Here is a 17,407-nt window from a genome sequence, read left to right as displayed (position 1 = left end):
AATTCGGAGAATAGGGTATTACTGTATTTTCTTGCAAACTGAATACGTTTGGACAACAATTCCATACCTTAATAGAAAAGAACTGGATAAAAAGTGCAGCCATACAATTGGTTAACAATACAAAAACACAAAGAGAATATACCATAAATAGCTTTGAAAGAAGATTTTACTTTATATGTCGCTAGAAACAAATGTCTGAGTGTAGGGTGTCGTGTTTTTGGTCTATCTCATTTACAGCTATTATAAAGACAATGTTTCTGAAGGAAGGATACATTAGGAAAGTGCAAAGTTTCTGGCAGTAATGTTGTATTGCTTATGAGCAATATGTTCCTGTTGCAATGGAAGGCAGACTGCTTTTGATTCAGTTGCATGCTGTATTAGATACATAGGTTCAACTTGGGTCAAATACTAAGATTAAAGCATCGGCCAAAAATAGACATTCCTCACATGCATAATGTTCCTTGTTTGAATAAGAAAGTCAAAAATGCGACTCTGGTGGGATTCAAACCCACAACCTTTGAATGACTTTGCACGTTCATTTAGAAGTCCAACGCGCTATCCATTGCGCCACAGAGCCAGATAAAAATCCAATTGCGTACAGTAAGGGATGATCGAAGTTTTGTCAATCCAATGTTTACTTCACATCATATTATCAAGCCTTCTGGGATACAAGAAAGAATAATTGTTTTCTGAAACATAAAATGTCTGTAGAAGAATCACACTTCTGGGTGAAACCTTGAACTACACCTTTGTTCGCTTGGGGAGAAATTCAGAGAATAGGGTAATACAGTATATTCTTGCCAAGTGAATTGGTTTGGACAACAATTCCATACCTTAATAAAAAAGAACTGGATAAAAAGTGCAGACATACAATTGGTTAACAATACAAAAACACAAAGAGAATATACCATAAATAGCTTTGAAAGAAGATTTTACTTTATATGTCGCTAGAAACAAATGTCTGAGTGTAGGGTGTCGTGTTTTTGGTCTATCTCATTTACAGCTATTATAAAGACAATGTTTCTGAAGGAAGGATACATTAGAAAAGTGCCAAGTTTGTGGCAGTAATGGTGTATTACTTATGAGCAATATGTTCCTGTTGCAATGGAAGGCAGACTGCTTTTCATTCAGTTGCATGCTGTATTAGATACATAGGTTCAACTTGGGTCAAATACTAAGATTAAAGCATCGGCCAAAAATAAACATTCCTCACATGCATAATGTTCCTTGTTTGAATAAGAAAGTAAAAAAAGCGACTCTGGTGGGATTCGAACCCACAACCTTTGAATGACTGCAAATTCACTTAGAAGTCCAACGTGCTATCCATTGCGCCACAGAGCCATATGAAAACCGACTTTCGTACATTAAGGGATGATCGAAGTTTTGTCAATCCAGTGTTTACTTCACATCATATTATCAAGCCTTCTGGGATACATGAAAGAATGATTGTTTTCTGAAACATAAAATGTCTGTAGCAAGAATCGCAGTTCGGGGTGAAACCTTGAACTGCACCTTTGTTCGCTTGGGGAGAAATTCGGAGAATAGGTTATTACTGTATTTTCTTGCAAACTGAATACGTTTGGACAACAATTCCATACCTTAATAAAAAAGAACTGGATAAAAAGTGCAGACATACAATTGGTTAACAATACAAAAACACAAAGAGAATATACCATTAATAGCTTTGAAAGAAGATTTTACTTTATATGTCGCTAGAAACAAATGTCTGAGTGTAGGGTGTCGTGTTTTTGGTCTATCTCATTTACAGCTATTATAAAGACAATGTTTCTGAAGGAAGGATACATTAGAAAAGTGCCAAGTTTCTGGCAGTGATGTTGTATTGCTTATGAGCAATATGTTCCTGTTGCAATGGAAGTCAGACTGCTTTCGATTCAGTTGCATGCTGTATTAGATACATAGGTTCAACTTGGGTCAAATACTAAGATTAAAGCATCGGCCAAAAATAAACATTCCTCACATGCATAATGTTCCTTGTTTGAATAAGAAAGTCAAAAATGCGACTCTGGTGGGATTCAAACCCACAACCTTTGAATGACTTTGCACGTTCATTTAGAAGTCCAACGCGCTATCCATTGCGCCACAGAGCCAGATAAAAATCCACTTGCGTACAGTAAGGGATGATCGAAGTTTTGTCAATCCAATGTTTACTTCACATCATATTATCAAGCCTTCTGGGATACAAGAAAGAATAATTGTTTTCTGAAACATAAAATGTCTGTAGAAGAATCACACTTCTGGGTGAAACCTTGAACTACACCTTTGTTCGCTTGGGGAGAAATTCAGAGAATAGGGTAATACAGTATATTCTTGCCAAGTGAATTGGTTTGGACAACAATTCCATACCTTAATAAAAAAGAACTGGATAAAAAGTGCAGACATACAATTGGTTAACAATACAAAAACACAAAGAGAATATACCATAAATAGCTTTGAAAGAAGATTTTACTTTATATGTCGCTAGAAACAAATGTCTGAGTGTAGGGTGTCGTGTTTTTGGTCTATCTCATTTACAGCTATTATAAAGACAATGTTTCTGAAGGAAGGATACATTAGAAAAGTGCCAAGTTTCTGGCAGTGATGTTGTATTGCTTATGAGCAATATGTTCCTGTTGCAATGGAAGGCAGACTGCTTTTGATTCAGTTGCATGCTGTATTCGATACATAGATTCAACTTGGGTCAAATACTAAGATTAAAGCATCGGCCAAAAATAAACATTCCTCACATGCATAATGTTCCTTGTTTGAATAAGAAAGTAAAAAATGCGACTCTGGTGGGATTCGAACCCACAACCTTTGAATGACTTTGCCAATTCACTTAGAAGTCCAACGCGCTATACATTGCGCCACAGAGCCAGATGAAAATCAACTTGCGTAAATTAAGGAATGATCGAAGTTTTGTCAATCCAGTGTTTACTTCACATCATATTATCAAGCCTTCTGGGATACAAGAAAGAATAATTGTTTTCTGAAACATAAAATGTCTGTAGAAGAATCACACTTCTGGGTGAAACCTTGAACTACACCTTTGTTCCTTTAGGGATAAATTCGGAGAATAGGGTATTACTGTATTTTCTTGCAAACTGAATACGTTTGGACAACAATTCCATACCTTAATAGAAAAGAACTGGATAAAAAGTGCAGCCATACAATTGGTTAACAATACAAAAACACAAAGAGAATATACCATAAATAGCTTTGAAAGAAGATTTTACTTTATATGTCGCTAGAAACAAATGTCTGAGTGTAGGGTGTCGTGTTTTTGGTCTATCTCATTTACACTATTATAAAGACAATGTTTCTGAAGGAAGGATACATTAGGAAAGTGCCAGGTTTCTGGCAGTGATGTTGTATTGCTTATGAGCAATATGTTCCTGTTGCAATGGAAGTCAGACTGCTTTCGATTCAGTTGCATGCTGTATTAGATACATAGGTTCAACTTGGGTCAAATACTAAGATTAAAGCATCGGCCAAAAATAAACATTCCTCACATGCATAATGTTCCTTGTTTGAATAAGAAAGTAAAAAATGCAACTCTGGTGGGATCCAACCCACAACCTTTGAATGACTTTGCCAAGTCAATTAGAAGTCCAACGCGCTATCCACTGCGCCACAGAGCCAGATGAAAATCCACTTGAGTACAGTAAGGGATGATCGAAGTTTTGTCAATCCAGTGTTTACTTCACATCATATTATCAAGCCTTCTGCGATACAAGAAAGAATAATTGTTTTCTGAAACATAAAATGTCTGTAGAAGAATCACACTTCTGGGTGAAACCTTGAACTACACCTTTGTTCCTTTAGGGATAAATTCGGAGAATAGGGCATTACTGTATTTTCTTGCAAACTGAATACGTTTGGACAACAATTCCATACCTTAATAAAAAAGAACTGGATAAAAAGTGCAGACATACAATTGGTTAACAATACAAAAACACAAAGAGAATATACCATAAATAGCTTTGAAAGAAGATTTTACTTTATATGTCGCTAGAAACAAATGTCTGAGTGTAGGGTGTCGTGTTTTTGGTCTATCTCATTTACAGCTATTATAAAGACAATGTTTCTGAAGGAAGGATACATTAGAAAAGTGCCAAGTTTGTGGCAGTAATGTTGTATTGCTTATGAGCAATATGTTCCTGTTGCAAAGGAAGGCAGACTGCTTTCGATTCAGTTGCATGCTGTATTAGATACATAGGTTCAACTTGGGTCAAATACTAAGATTAAAGCATCGGCCAAAAATAAACATTCCTCACATGCATAATGTTCCTTGTTTGAATAAGAAAGTAAAAAAGCGACTCTGGTGGGATTCGAACCCACAACCTTTGAATGACTGCCAATTCACTTAGAAGTCCAACGCGCTATCCATTGCGCCACAGAGCCATATGAAAACCGACTTTCGTACATTAAGGGATGATCGAAGTTTTGTCAATCCAGTGTTTACTTCACAACATATTATCAAGCCTTCTGGGATACATGAAAGAATGATTGTTTTCTGAAACATAAAATGTCTGTAGCAAGAATCGCAGTTCGGGGTGAAACCTTGAACTGCACCTTTGTTCGCTTGGGGAGAAATTCGGAGAATAGGTTATTACTGTATTTTCTTGCAAACTGAATACGTTTGGACAACAATTCCATACCTTAATAAAAAAGAACTGGATAAAAAGTGCAGACATACAATTGGTTAACAATACAAAAACACAAAGAGAATATACCATTAATAGCTTTGAAAGAAGATTTTACTTTATATGTCGCTAGAAACAAATGTCTGAGTGTAGGGTGTCGTGTTTTTGGTCTATCTCATTTACAGCTATTATAAAGACAATGTTTCTGAAGGAAGGATACATTAGAAAAGTGCCAGGTTTCTGGCAGTGATGTTGTATTGCTTATGAGCAATATGTTCCTGTTGCAATGGAAGTCAGACTGCTTTCGATTCAGTTGCATGCTGTATTAGATACATAGGTTCAACTTGGGTCAAATACTAAGATTAAAGCATCGGCCAAAAATAAACATTCCTCACATGCATAATGTTCCTTGTTTGAATAAGAAAGTAAAAAATGCAACTCTGGTGGGATCGAACCCACAACCTTTGAATGACTTTGCCAAGTCAATTAGAAGTCCAACGCGCTATCCACTGCGCCACAGAGCCAGATGAAAATCCACTTGAGTACAGTAAGGGATGATCGAAGTTTTGTCAATCCAGTGTTTACTTCACATCATATTATCAAGCCTTCTGCGATACAAGAAAGAATAATTGTTTTCTGAAACATAAAATGTCTGTAGAAGAATCACACTTCTGGGTGAAACCTTGAACTACACCTTTGTTCCTTTAGGGATAAATTCGGAGAATAGGGCATTACTGTATTTTCTTGCAAACTGAATACGTTTGGACAACAATTCCATACCTTAATAAAAAAGAACTGGATAAAAAGTGCAGACATACAATTGGTTAACAATACAAAAACACAAAGAGAATATACCATAAATAGCTTTGAAAGAAGATTTTACTTTATATGTCGCTAGAAACAAATGTCTGAGTGTAGGGTGTCGTGTTTTTGGTCTATCTCATTTACAGCTATTATAAAGACAATGTTTCTGAAGGAAGGATACATTAGAAAAGTGCCAAGTTTGTGGCAGTAATGTTGTATTGCTTATGAGCAATATGTTCCTGTTGCAAAGGAAGGCAGACTGCTTTCGATTCAGTTGCATGCTGTATTAGATACATAGGTTCAACTTGGGTCAAATACTAAGATTAAAGCATCGGCCAAAAATAAACATTCCTCACATGCATAATGTTCCTTGTTTGAATAAGAAAGTAAAAAATGCGACTCTGGTGGGATTCGAACCCACAACCTTTCAATGACTTTGCCAGTTCACTTAGAAGTCCAATGCGCTATCCATTGCGCCACAGAGCCAAATGAAAATCAATTTGCGTAAATTAAGGGATGATCGAAGTTTTGTCAATCCATTGTTTACTTCACATCATATTATCAAGCCTTCTGGGATACAAGAAAGAATAATTGTTTTCTGAAACATAAAATGTCTGTAGAAGAATCACACTTCTGGGTGAAACCTTGAACTACACCTTTGTTCCTTTAGGGATAAATTCGGAGAATAGGGTATTACTGTATTTTCTTGCAAACTGAATACGTTTGGACAACAATTCCATACCTTAATAGAAAAGAACTGGATAAAAAGTGCAGCCATACAATTGGTTAACAATACAAAAACACAAAGAGAATATACCATAAATAGCTTTGAAAGAAGATTTTACTTTATATGTCGCTAGAAACAAATGTCTGAGTGTAGGGTGTCGTGTTTTTGGTCTATCTCATTTACAGCTATTATAAAGACAATGTTTCTGAAGGAAGGATACATTAGGAAAGTGCAAAGTTTCTGGCAGTAATGTTGTATTGCTTATGAGCAATATGTTCCTGTTGCAATGGAAGGCAGACTGCTTTTGATTCAGTTGCATGCTGTATTAGATACATAGGTTCAACTTGGGTCAAATACTAAGATTAAAGCATCGGCCAAAAATAGACATTCCTCACATGCATAATGTTCCTTGTTTGAATAAGAAAGTCAAAAATGCGACTCTGGTGGGATTCAAACCCACAACCTTTGAATGACTTTGCACGTTCATTTAGAAGTCCAACGCGCTATCCATTGCGCCACAGAGCCAGATAAAAATCCAATTGCGTACAGTAAGGGATGATCGAAGTTTTGTCAATCCAATGTTTACTTCACATCATATTATCAAGCCTTCTGGGATACAAGAAAGAATAATTGTTTTCTGAAACATAAAATGTCTGTAGAAGAATCACACTTCTGGGTGAAACCTTGAACTACACCTTTGTTCGCTTGGGGAGAAATTCAGAGAATAGGGTAATACAGTATATTCTTGCCAAGTGAATTGGTTTGGACAACAATTCCATACCTTAATAAAAAAGAACTGGATAAAAAGTGCAGACATACAATTGGTTAACAATACAAAAACACAAAGAGAATATACCATAAATAGCTTTGAAAGAAGATTTTACTTTATATGTCGCTAGAAACAAATGTCTGAGTGTAGGGTGTCGTGTTTTTGGTCTATCTCATTTACAGCTATTATAAAGACAATGTTTCTGAAGGAAGGATACATTAGAAAAGTGCCAAGTTTGTGGCAGTAATGGTGTATTACTTATGAGCAATATGTTCCTGTTGCAATGGAAGGCAGACTGCTTTTCATTCAGTTGCATGCTGTATTAGATACATAGGTTCAACTTGGGTCAAATACTAAGATTAAAGCATCGGCCAAAAATAAACATTCCTCACCTGCATAATGTTCCTTGTTTGAATAAGAAAGTAAAAAAAGCGACTCTGGTGGGATTCGAACCCACAACCTTTGAATGACTGCAAATTCACTTAGAAGTCCAACGTGCTATCCATTGCGCCACAGAGCCATATGAAAACCGACTTTCGTACATTAAGGGATGATCGAAGTTTTGTCAATCCAGTGTTTACTTCACATCATATTATCAAGCCTTCTGGGATACATGAAAGAATGATTGTTTTCTGAAACATAAAATGTCTGTAGCAAGAATCGCAGTTCGGGGTGAAACCTTGAACTGCACCTTTGTTCGCTTGGGGAGAAATTCGGAGAATAGGTTATTACTGTATTTTCTTGCAAACTGAATACGTTTGGACAACAATTCCATACCTTAATAAAAAAGAACTGGATAAAAAGTGCAGACATACAATTGGTTAACAATACAAAAACACAAAGAGAATATACCATTAATAGCTTTGAAAGAAGATTTTACTTTATATGTCGCTAGAAACAAATGTCTGAGTGTAGGGTGTCGTGTTTTTGGTCTATCTCATTTACAGCTATTATAAAGACAATGTTTCTGAAGGAAGGATACATTAGAAAAGTGCCAAGTTTCTGGCAGTGATGTTGTATTGCTTATGAGCAATATGTTCCTGTTGCAATGGAAGTCAGACTGCTTTCGATTCAGTTGCATGCTGTATTAGATACATAGGTTCAACTTGGGTCAAATACTAAGATTAAAGCATCGGCCAAAAATAAACATTCCTCACATGCATAATGTTCCTTGTTTGAATAAGAAAGTCAAAAATGCGACTCTGGTGGGATTCAAACCCACAACCTTTGAATGACTTTGCACGTTCATTTAGAAGTCCAACGCGCTATCCATTGCGCCACAGAGCCAGATAAAAATCCACTTGCGTACAGTAAGGGATGATCGAAGTTTTGTCAATCCAATGTTTACTTCACATCATATTATCAAGCCTTCTGGGATACAAGAAAGAATAATTGTTTTCTGAAACATAAAATGTCTGTAGAAGAATCACACTTCTGGGTGAAACCTTGAACTACACCTTTGTTCGCTTGGGGAGAAATTCAGAGAATAGGGTAATACAGTATATTCTTGCCAAGTGAATTGGTTTGGACAACAATTCCATACCTTAATAAAAAAGAACTGGATAAAAAGTGCAGACATACAATTGGTTAACAATACAAAAACACAAAGAGAATATACCATAAATAGCTTTGAAAGAAGATTTTACTTTATATGTCGCTAGAAACAAATGTCTGAGTGTAGGGTGTCGTGTTTTTGGTCTATCTCATTTACAGCTATTATAAAGACAATGTTTCTGAAGGAAGGATACATTAGAAAAGTGCCAAGTTTGTGGCAGTAATGGTGTATTACTTATGAGCAATATGTTCCTGTTGCAATGGAAGGCAGACTGCTTTTCATTCAGTTGCATGCTGTATTAGATACATAGGTTCAACTTGGGTCAAATACTAAGATTAAAGCATCGGCCAAAAATAAACATTCCTCACATGCATAATGTTCCTTGTTTGAATAAGAAAGTAAAAAAAGCGACTCTGGTGGGATTCGAACCCACAACCTTTGAATGACTGCAAATTCACTTAGAAGTCCAACGTGCTATCCATTGTGCCACAGAGCCATATGAAAACAGACTTTCGTACATTAAGGGATGATCGAAGTTTTGTCAATCCAGTGTTTACTTCACATCATATTATCAAGCCTTCTGGGATACATGAAAGAATGATTGTTTTCTGAAACATAAAATGTCTGTAGCAAGAATCGCAGTTCGGGGTGAAACCTTGAACTGCACCTTTGTTCGCTTGGGGAGAAATTCGGAGAATAGGTTATTACTGTATTTTCTTGCAAACTGAATACGTTTGGACAACAATTCCATACCTTAATAAAAAGAACTGGATAAAAAGTGCAGACATACAATTGGTTAACAATACAAAAACACAAAGAGAATATACCATTAATAGCTTTGAAAGAAGATTTTACTTTATATGTCGCTAGAAACAAATGTCTGAGTGTAGGGTGTCGTGTTTTTGGTCTATCTCATTTACAGCTATTATAAAGACAATGTTTCTGAAGGAAGGATACATTAGAAAAGTGCCAGGTTTCTGGCAGTGATGTTGTATTGCTTATGAGCAATATGTTCCTGTTGCAATGGAAGTCAGACTGCTTTCGATTCAGTTGCATGCTGTATTAGATACATAGGTTCAACTTGGGTCAAATACTAAGATTAAAGCATCGGCCAAAAATAAACATTCCTCACATGCATAATGTTCCTTGTTTGAATAAGAAAGTAAAAAATGCAACTCTGGTGGGATCGAACCCACAACCTTTGAATGACTTTGCCAAGTCAATTAGAAGTCCAACGCGCTATCCACTGCGCCACAGAGCCAGATGAAAATCCACTTGAGTACAGTAAGGGATGATCGAAGTTTTGTCAATCCAGTGTTTACTTCACATCATATTATCAAGCCTTCTGCGATACAAGAAAGAATAATTGTTTTCTGAAACATAAAATGTCTGTAGAAGAATCACACTTCTGGGTGAAACCTTGAACTACACCTTTGTTCCTTTAGGGATAAATTAGGAGAATAGGGTATTACTGTATTTTCTTGCAAACTGAATACGTTTGGACAACAATTCCATACCTTAATAGAAAAGAACTGGATAAAAAGTGCAGCCATACAATTGGTTAACAATACAAAAACACAAAGAGAATATACCATAAATAGCTTTGAAAGAAGATTTTACTTTATATGTCGCTAGAAACAAATGTCTGAGTGTAGGGTGTCGTGTTTTTGGTCTATCTCATTTACAGCTATTATAAAGACAATGTTTCTGAAGGAAGGATACATTAGGAAAGTGCAAAGTTTCTGGCAGTGATGTTGTATTGCTTATGAGCAATATGTTCCTGTTGCAATGGAAGGCAGACTGCTTTTGATTCAGTTGCATGCTGTATTAGATACATAGGTTCAACTTGGGTCAAATACTAAGATTAAAGCATCGGCCAAAAATAGACATTCCTCACATGCATAATGTTCCTTGTTTGAATAAGAAAGTCAAAAATGCGACTCTGGTGGGATTCAAACCCACAACCTTTGAATGACTTTGCACGTTTACTTAGAAGTCCAACGCGCTATCCATTGCGCCACAGAGCCAGATAAAAATCCACTTGCGTACAGTAAGGGATGATCGAAGTTTTGTCAATCCAATGTTTACTTCACATCATATTATCAAGCCTTCTGGGATACAAGAAAGAATAATTGTTTTCTGAAACATAAAATGTCTGTAGAAGAATCACACTTCTGGGTGAAACCTTGAACTACACCTTTGTTCGCTTGGGGAGAAATTCAGAGAATAGGGTAATACAGTATATTCTTGCCAAGTGAATTGGTTTGGACAACAATTCCATACCTTAATAAAAAAGAACTGGATAAAAAGTGCAGACATACAATTGGTTAACAATACAAAAACACAAAGAGAATATACCATAAATAGCTTTGAAAGAAGATTTTACTTTATATGTCGCTAGAAACAAATGTCTGAGTGTAGGGTGTCGTGTTTTTGGTCTATCTCATTTACAGCTATTATAAAGACAATGTTTCTGAAGGAAGGATACATTAGAAAAGTGCCAAGTTTGTGGCAGTAATGGTGTATTACTTATGAGCAATATGTTCCTGTTGCAATGGAAGGCAGACTGCTTTTCATTCAGTTGCATGCTGTATTAGATACATAGGTTCAACTTGGGTCAAATACTAAGATTAAAGCATCGGCCAAAAATAAACATTCCTCACATGCATAATGTTCCTTGTTTGAATAAGAAAGTAAAAAAAGCGACTCTTGTGGGATTCGAACCCACAACCTTTGAATGACTGCAAATTCACTTAGAAGTCCAACGTGCTATCCATTGCGCCACAGAGCCATATGAAAACCGACTTTCGTACATTAAGGGATGATCGAAGTTTTGTCAATCCAGTGTTTACTTCACATCATATTATCAAGCCTTCTGGGATACATGAAAGAATGATTGTTTTCTGAAACATAAAATGTCTGTAGCAAGAATCGCAGTTCGGGGTGAAACCTTGAACTGCACCTTTGTTCGCTTGGGGAGAAATTCGGAGAATAGGTTATTACTGTATTTTCTTGCAAACTGAATACGTTTGGACAACAATTCCATACCTTAATAAAAAAGAACTGGATAAAAAGTGCAGACATACAATTGGTTAACAATACAAAAACACAAAGAGAATATACCATAAATAGCTTTGAAAGAAGATTTTACTTTATATGTCGCTAGAAACAAATGTCTGAGTGTAGGGTGTCGTGTTTTTGGTCTATCTCATTTACAGCTATTATAAAGACAATGTTTCTGAAGGAAGGATACATTAGAAAAGTGCCAAGTTTCTGGCAGTGATGTTGTATTGCTTATGAGCAATATGTTCCTGTTGCAATGGAAGTCAGACTGCTTTCGATTCAGTTGCATGCTGTATTAGATACATAGGTTCAACTTGGGTCAAATACTAAGATTAAAGCATCGGCCAAAAATAAACATTCCTCACATGCATAATGTTCCTTGTTTGAATAAGAAAGTCAAAAATGCGACTCTGGTGGGATTCAAACCCACAACCTTTGAATGACTTTGCACGTTCATTTAGAAGTCCAACGCGCTATCCATTGCGCCACAGAGCCAGATAAAAATCCACTTGCGTACAGTAAGGGATGATCGAAGTTTTGTCAATCCAATGTTTACCTCACATCATATTATCAAGCCTTCTGGGATACAAGAAAGAATAATTGTTTTCTGAAACATAAAATGTCTGTAGAAGAATCACACTTCTGGGTGAAACCTTGAACTACACCTTTGTTCGCTTGGGGAGAAATTCAGAGAATAGGGTAATACAGTATATTCTTGCCAAGTGAATTGGTTTGGACAACAATTCCATACCTTAATAAAAAAGAACTGGATAAAAAGTGCAGACATACAATTGGTTAACAATACAAAAACACAAAGAGAATATACCATAAATAGCTTTGAAAGAAGATTTTACTTTATATGTCGCTAGAAACAAATGTCTGAGTGTAGGGTGTCGTGTTTTTGGTCTATCTCATTTACAGCTATTATAAAGACAATGTTTCTGAAGGAAGGATACATTAGAAAAGTGCCAAGTTTGTGGCAGTAATGGTGTATTACTTATGAGCAATATGTTCCTGTTGCAATGGAAGGCAGACTGCTTTTCATTCAGTTGCATGCTGTATTAGATACATAGGTTCAACTTGGGTCAAATACTAAGATTAAAGCATCGGCCAAAAATAAACATTCCTCACATGCATAATGTTCCTTGTTTGAATAAGAAAGTAAAAAAAGCGACTCTGGTGGGATTCGAACCCACAACCTTTGAATGACTGCAAATTCACTTAGAAGTCCAACGTGCTATCCATTGCGCCACAGAGCCATATGAAAACCGACTTTCGTACATTAAGGGATGATCGAAGTTTTGTCAATCCAGTGTTTACTTCACATCATATTATCAAGCCTTCTGGGATACATGAAAGAATGATTGTTTTCTGAAACATAAAATGTCTGTAGCAAGAATCGCAGTTCGGGGTGAAACCTTGAACTGCACCTTTGTTCGCTTGGGGAGAAATTCGGAGAATAGATTATTACTGTATTTTCTTGCAAACTGAATACGTTTGGACAACAATTCCATACCTTAATAAAAAGAACTGGATAAAAAGTGCAGACATACAATTGGTTAACAATACAAAAACACAAAGAGAATATACCATTAATAGCTTTGAAAGAAGATTTTACTTTATATGTCGCTAGAAACAAATGTCTGAGTGTAGGGTGTCGTGTTTTTGGTCTATCTCATTTACAGCTATTATAAAGACAATGTTTCTGAAGGAAGGATACATTAGAAAAGTGCCAGGTTTCTGGCAGTGATGTTGTATTGCTTATGAGCAATATGTTCCTGTTGCAATGGAAGTCAGACTGCTTTCGATTCAGTTGCATGCTGTATTAGATACATAGGTTCAACTTGGGTCAAATACTAAGATTAAAGCATCGGCCAAAAATAAACATTCCTCACATGCATAATGTTCCTTGTTTGAATAAGAAAGTAAAAAATGCAACTCTGGTGGGATCAAACCCACAACCTTTGAATGACTTTGCCAAGTCAATTAGAAGTCCAACGCGCTATCCACTGCGCCACAGAGCCAGATGAAAATCCACTTGAGTACAGTAAGGGATGATCGAAGTTTTGTCAATCCAGTGTTTACTTCACATCATATTATCAAGCCTTCTGCGATACAAGAAAGAATAATTGTTTTCTGAAACATAAAATGTCTGTAGAAGAATCACACTTCTGGGTGAAACCTTGAACTACACCTTTGTTCCTTTAGGGATAAATTAGGAGAATAGGGTATTACTGTATTTTCTTGCAAACTGAATACGTTTGGACAACAATTCCATACCTTAATAGAAAAGAACTGGATAAAAAGTGCAGCCATACAATTGGTTAACAATACAAAAACACAAAGAGAATATACCATAAATAGCTTTGAAAGAAGATTTTACTTTATATGTCGCTAGAAACAAATGTCTGAGTGTAGGGTGTCGTGTTTTTGGTCTATCTCATTTACAGCTATTATAAAGACAATGTTTCTGAAGGAAGGATACATTAGGAAAGTGCAAAGTTTCTGGCAGTGATGTTGTATTGCTTATGAGCAATATGTTCCTGTTGCAATGGAAGGCAGACTGCTTTTGATTCAGTTGCATGCTGTATTAGATACAGAGGTTCAACTTGGGTAAAATACTAAGATTAAAGCATCGGCCAAAAATAGACATTCCTCACATGCATAATGTTCCTTGTTTGAATAAGAAAGTCAAAAATGCGACTCTGGTGGGATTCAAACCCACAACCTTTGAATGACTTTGCACGTTTACTTAGAAGTCCAACGCGCTATCCATTGCGCCACAGAGCCAGATAAAAATCCACTTGCGTACAGTAAGGGATGATCGAAGTTTTGTCAATCCAATGTTTACTTCACATCATATTATCAAGCCTTCTGGGATACAAGAAAGAATAATTGTTTTCTGAAACATAAAATGTCTGTAGAAGAATCACACTTCTGGGTGAAACCTTGAACTACACCTTTGTTCGCTTGGGGAGAAATTCAGAGAATAGGGTATTACAGTATTTTCTTGCCAAGTGAATTGGTTTGGACAACAATTCCATACCTTAATAAAAAAGAACTGGATAAAAAGTGCAGACATACAATTGGTTAACAATACAAAAACACAAAGAGAATATACCATAAATAGCTTTGAAAGAAGATTTTACTTTATATGTCGCTAGAAACAAATGTCTGAGTGTAGGGTGTCGTGTTTTTGGTCTATCTCATTTACAGCTATTATAAAGACAATGTTTCTGAAGGAAGGATACATTAGGAAAGTGCAAAGTTTCTGGCAGTGATGTTGTATTGCTTATGAGCAATATGTTCCTGTTGCAATGGAAGGCAGACTGCTTTTGATTCAGTTGCATGCTGTATTAGATACATAGGTTCAACTTGGGTCAAATACTAAGATTAAAGCATCGGCCAAAAATAGACATTCCTCACATGCATAATGTTCCTTGTTTGAATAAGAAAGTCAAAAATGCGACTCTGGTGGGATTCAAACCCACAACCTTTGAATGACTTTGCACGTTTACTTAGAAGTCCAACGCACTATCCATTGCGCCACAGAGCCAGATAAAAATCCACTTGCGTACAGTAAGGGATGATCGAAGTTTTGTCAATCCAATGTTTACTTCACATCATATTATCAAGCCTTCTGGGATACATGAAAGAATAATTGTTTTCTGAAACATAAAATGTCTGTAGAAGAATCACACTTCTGGGTGAAACCTTGAACTACACCTTTGTTCGCTTGGGGAGAAATTCAGAGAATAGGGTATTACAGTATTTTCTTGCCAAGTGAATTGGTTTGGACAACAATTCCATACCTTAATAAAAAAGAACTGGATAAAAAGTGCAGACATACAATTGGTTAACAATACAAAAACACAAAGAGAATATACCATAAATAGCTTTGAAAGAAGATTTTACTTTATATGTCGCTAGAAACAAATGTCTGAGTGTAGGGTGTCGTGTTTTTGGTCTATCCCATTTACAGCTATTATAAAGACAATGTTTCTGAAGGAAGGATACATTAGAAAAGTGCCAAGTTTGTGGCAGTAATGTTGTATTACTTATGAGCAATATGTTCCTGTTGCAATGGAAGGCAGACTGCTTTTGATTCAGTTGCATGCTGTATTAGATACATAGGTTCAACTTGGGTCAAATACTAAGATTAAAGCATCGGCCAAAAATAAACATTCCTCACATGCATAATGTTCCTTGTTTGAATAAGAAAGTAAAAAATGCGACTCTGGTGGGATTCGAACCCACAACCTTTGAATGACTTTGTCAATTCACTTAGAAGTCCAACATCCATTGCGCCACAAAGCCAGATGAAAATCCACTTGCGTACAGTAAGGGATGATCGAAGTTTTGTCAATCCAGTGTTTACTTCACATCACATTATCAAGCCTTCTGGGATACATGAAAGAATGATTGTTTTCTGAAACATAAAATGTCTGTAGCTAGAATCACACTTCTGTGTGAAACCTTGAACTGCACCTTTGTTCGCTTGGGGAGAAATTCAGAGAATAGGGTATTACAGTATTTTCTTGCCAAGTGAATATGTTTGGACAACAATTCCATACCTTAATAAAAAAGAACTGGATAAAAAGTGCAGACATACAATTGGTTAACAATACAAAAACACAAAGAGAATATACCATAAATAGCTTTGAAAGAAGATTTTACTTTATATGTCGCTAGAAACAAATGTCTGAGTGTAGGGTGTCGTGTTTTTGGTCTATCTCATTTACAGCTATTATAAAGACAATGTTTCTGAAGGAAGGATACATTAGAAAAGTGCCAAGTTTGTGGCAGTAATGTTGTATTGCTTATGAGCAATAAGTTCCTGTTGCAAAGGAAGGCAGACTGCTTTCGATTCAGTTGCATGCTGTATTAGATACATAGGTTCAACTTGGGTCAAATACTAAGATTAAAGCATCGGCCAAAAATAAACATTCCTCACATGCATAATGTTCCTTGTTTGAATAAGAAAGTAAAAAAGCGACTCTGGTGGGATTCGAACCCACAACCTTTGAATGACTGCCAATTCACTTAGAAGTCCAACGCGCTATCCATTGCGCCACAGAGCCATATGAAAATCGACTTTCGTACATTAAGGGATGATCGAAGTTTTGTCAATCCAGTGTTTACTTCACATCATATTATCAAGCCTTCTGGGATACATGAAAGAATGATTGTTTTCTGAAACATAAAATGTCTGTAGCAAGAATCGCAGTTCGGGGTGAAACCTTGAACTGCACCTTTGTTCGCTTGGGGAGAAATTCGGAGAATAGGTTATTACTGTATTTTCTTGCAAACTGAATACGTTTGGACAACAATTCCATACCTTAATAAAAAAGAACTGGATAAAAAGTGCAGACATACAATTGGTTAACAATACAAAAACACAAAGAGAATATACCATTAATAGCTTTGAAAGAAGATTTTACTTTATATGTCGCTAGAAACAAATGTCTGAGTGTAGGGTGTCGTGTTTTTGGTCTATCTCATTTACAGCTATTATAAAGACAATGTTTCTGAAGGAAGGATACATTAGAAAAGTGCCAAGTTTCTGGCAGTGATGTTGTATTGCTTATGAGCAATATGTTCCTGTTGCAATGGAAGTCAGACTGCTTTCGATTCAGTTGCATGCTGTATTAGATACATAGGTTCATCTTGGGTCAAATACTAAGATTAAAGCATCGGCCAAAAATAAACATTCCTCACATGCATAATGTTCCTTGTTTGAATAAGAAAGTAAAAAATGCAACTCTGGTGGGATCGAACCCACAACCTTTGAATGACTTTGCCAAGTCACTTAGAAGTCAAACGCGCTATCCACTGCGCCACAGAGC

At 36.2% G+C, this 17,407-nt stretch overlaps 13 non-coding genes across 13 annotated transcripts; all 13 read right to left on the bottom strand.

Annotated features, from left to right (window-relative positions):
* Window positions 1-487: 487 nt before the first annotated feature.
* On the bottom strand, window positions 488-577 carry TRNAR-UCU (transfer RNA arginine (anticodon UCU)). The gene is given in 2 exon segments: window positions 488-523; window positions 541-577. It is a non-coding gene; the product is annotated as a tRNA-Arg (tRNA).
* A 676-nt stretch (window positions 578-1,253) lies between these two features.
* Window positions 1,254-1,341, bottom strand: TRNAR-UCU (transfer RNA arginine (anticodon UCU)). Its single transcript is given in 2 exon segments — window positions 1,254-1,289; window positions 1,305-1,341. It is a non-coding gene; the product is annotated as a tRNA-Arg (tRNA).
* Window positions 1,342-2,018: 677 nt separating this feature from the next.
* On the bottom strand, window positions 2,019-2,108 carry TRNAR-UCU (transfer RNA arginine (anticodon UCU)). The gene is given in 2 exon segments: window positions 2,019-2,054; window positions 2,072-2,108. It is a non-coding gene; the product is annotated as a tRNA-Arg (tRNA).
* Window positions 2,109-4,313: 2,205 nt separating this feature from the next.
* TRNAR-UCU (transfer RNA arginine (anticodon UCU)) lies at window positions 4,314-4,401 on the bottom strand. Its single transcript is given in 2 exon segments — window positions 4,314-4,349; window positions 4,365-4,401. It is a non-coding gene; the product is annotated as a tRNA-Arg (tRNA).
* A 1,442-nt stretch (window positions 4,402-5,843) lies between these two features.
* Window positions 5,844-5,933, bottom strand: TRNAR-UCU (transfer RNA arginine (anticodon UCU)). The gene is given in 2 exon segments: window positions 5,844-5,879; window positions 5,897-5,933. It is a non-coding gene; the product is annotated as a tRNA-Arg (tRNA).
* Window positions 5,934-6,609: 676 nt separating this feature from the next.
* On the bottom strand, window positions 6,610-6,699 carry TRNAR-UCU (transfer RNA arginine (anticodon UCU)). Its single transcript is given in 2 exon segments — window positions 6,610-6,645; window positions 6,663-6,699. It is a non-coding gene; the product is annotated as a tRNA-Arg (tRNA).
* A 676-nt stretch (window positions 6,700-7,375) lies between these two features.
* On the bottom strand, window positions 7,376-7,463 carry TRNAR-UCU (transfer RNA arginine (anticodon UCU)). Its single transcript is given in 2 exon segments — window positions 7,376-7,411; window positions 7,427-7,463. It is a non-coding gene; the product is annotated as a tRNA-Arg (tRNA).
* A 677-nt stretch (window positions 7,464-8,140) lies between these two features.
* On the bottom strand, window positions 8,141-8,230 carry TRNAR-UCU (transfer RNA arginine (anticodon UCU)). The gene is given in 2 exon segments: window positions 8,141-8,176; window positions 8,194-8,230. It is a non-coding gene; the product is annotated as a tRNA-Arg (tRNA).
* A 2,205-nt stretch (window positions 8,231-10,435) lies between these two features.
* TRNAR-UCU (transfer RNA arginine (anticodon UCU)) lies at window positions 10,436-10,525 on the bottom strand. Its single transcript is given in 2 exon segments — window positions 10,436-10,471; window positions 10,489-10,525. It is a non-coding gene; the product is annotated as a tRNA-Arg (tRNA).
* A 1,441-nt stretch (window positions 10,526-11,966) lies between these two features.
* Window positions 11,967-12,056, bottom strand: TRNAR-UCU (transfer RNA arginine (anticodon UCU)). The gene is given in 2 exon segments: window positions 11,967-12,002; window positions 12,020-12,056. It is a non-coding gene; the product is annotated as a tRNA-Arg (tRNA).
* A 676-nt stretch (window positions 12,057-12,732) lies between these two features.
* On the bottom strand, window positions 12,733-12,820 carry TRNAR-UCU (transfer RNA arginine (anticodon UCU)). The gene is given in 2 exon segments: window positions 12,733-12,768; window positions 12,784-12,820. It is a non-coding gene; the product is annotated as a tRNA-Arg (tRNA).
* A 1,441-nt stretch (window positions 12,821-14,261) lies between these two features.
* TRNAR-UCU (transfer RNA arginine (anticodon UCU)) lies at window positions 14,262-14,351 on the bottom strand. Its single transcript is given in 2 exon segments — window positions 14,262-14,297; window positions 14,315-14,351. It is a non-coding gene; the product is annotated as a tRNA-Arg (tRNA).
* Window positions 14,352-16,554: 2,203 nt separating this feature from the next.
* TRNAR-UCU (transfer RNA arginine (anticodon UCU)) lies at window positions 16,555-16,642 on the bottom strand. Its single transcript is given in 2 exon segments — window positions 16,555-16,590; window positions 16,606-16,642. It is a non-coding gene; the product is annotated as a tRNA-Arg (tRNA).
* Window positions 16,643-17,407: the final 765 nt, after the last annotated feature.

This window comes from Ambystoma mexicanum, assembly GCF_040938575.1.
Source record: "Ambystoma mexicanum isolate Mex_15411 chromosome 12 unlocalized genomic scaffold, UKY_AmexF1_1 Mex_chr12_unloc.1, whole genome shotgun sequence".
Classification (NCBI taxonomy): domain Eukaryota; kingdom Metazoa; phylum Chordata; class Amphibia; order Caudata; family Ambystomatidae; genus Ambystoma; species Ambystoma mexicanum.
This window is presented reverse-complemented; position numbering and strand designations above follow the sequence as displayed.